Genomic DNA, 1367 nt, shown 5'->3' with positions numbered 1-1367 from the left:
CGAGTAACCCACAGGTACGTAAGGCCAATCAGTCAGGCTCTCTCTGGGGAAGTCAGAGTGGGGGAAGCCAGGAGCATGAGTGCACCCACAGTAGGTATCTCTCTCTCTCTCTCTCTCTTTCTCTTTCTCTAAGAAACAAGAAATAGAGAATAGAGTTCTTGCTTTCACGAAGCTTACTCTTTAAATGTTTGGTGGGTGGATGAATAAGTGAATGGGTGGGTGGATATTTGAGTGAAGCTTTGAGGTGGGAAGGGCCACTGGAAAGGAACAAAAGATCCTCCCTTCCACTGAATTTTTTGAGTCACCCCTTCTCCCAGGCCAGATGCATCTTCATCCTATATTAGTTTTGTATCACTATGTAACACAGTTCCCCCTGACTGAGTAGCTTAAAACTGTAATGATCACTTCACAGTTTTTGCATGTCATGAATTTAGACAAGATGCCTCCGGAACGGCTTATCTCCGATCCACAATCTCTGGCGTCTCACCTGGAAGGCTTGAAAGCTGGGACCTGAAGTCATCGAGTGACTTGACTGAGGATGAAGATTCTGCTTCCGAGATAGCTCCCTCATATGGTTGTGGTGAATTGGTTATGTCCACGTGGGCCTCTCCACAGGGCTGCCCAAGTGTCCTCAAACACAGCAGTCAGCTGTCCCCTGAGTAAATTACCCGAGAGGGAGCACGCAGGAGCAGCAATGCCTTTCATGACTTAGCTTCAGAAGTCGCCTGCTGTCACCATCACCACGTTCTAGTCATTAGAAGCAAGTTACTCAGGGGCTCCCTTCTCAGCACATAGACTCAAATAAGAATGATACCGAGAAGATTAGCATGGCCACTGCACAAGAACGGCAAGCAAATTTGTGACACAGTCCATATTTGTAAAACATTCTAGAACTCGAAGCAAAACAACCACAATCCCTTTCTCAGGCCCACAGAGTGATTGTTCTCATTCCTCCAGTTGTTACCACCTCCGGTCAAAATTCTTTTTCTAGAAACTTCCACCCAGTAGGAACCATTCTCCCTAATTGCATCCCTACCAGCCTTCTCTAAACAAGTAACAGCCCTTGGTATTTTAAGGATTTTACTGCTAATCCTTTCAGAAAAGAAAAGCAAATGGAGGTTAAAGGTGACAAATCTAGGGAAATCATAAAAGTTACAAGAAACTTGATAGGGCCAGCCACATAGCACAGTGGTTAAGCCCTGTGCGTCAGGGGCCAGCTCCCACATGGCTGACCCTGGTTTTAATCTTGGCCCTGGCGTTCGAAAACATACCAGGTGCATGTATGTATGTGCCCGGACTCCAGATAAGATGGTGAAATGGAAGAAAAGGATTGCAGCACGACTGTGGTGTTCTCTCTCCCCTCTCTC

The 1367-nt window shown here is 46.5% G+C and overlaps 1 non-coding gene across 1 annotated transcript; it reads left to right on the top strand.

Annotated features, from left to right (window-relative positions):
* Positions 1 to 773: 773 nt before the first annotated feature.
* On the top strand, positions 774 to 879 carry LOC114007993 (U6 spliceosomal RNA). The gene has a single exon (XR_003549560.1). It is a non-coding gene; the product is annotated as a U6 spliceosomal RNA (small nuclear RNA).
* The last annotated feature ends 488 nt before the right edge of the window (positions 880 to 1367 follow it).

Source organism: Tupaia chinensis, unplaced genomic scaffold (assembly GCF_000334495.1).
Source record: "Tupaia chinensis unplaced genomic scaffold, TupChi_1.0 Scaffold000270_2, whole genome shotgun sequence".
Lineage (NCBI taxonomy): Eukaryota > Metazoa > Chordata > Mammalia > Scandentia > Tupaiidae > Tupaia > Tupaia belangeri.
The sequence above is the reverse complement of the archived record's forward strand: the minus strand, read 5'-3'. Positions and strand labels throughout refer to the sequence as shown.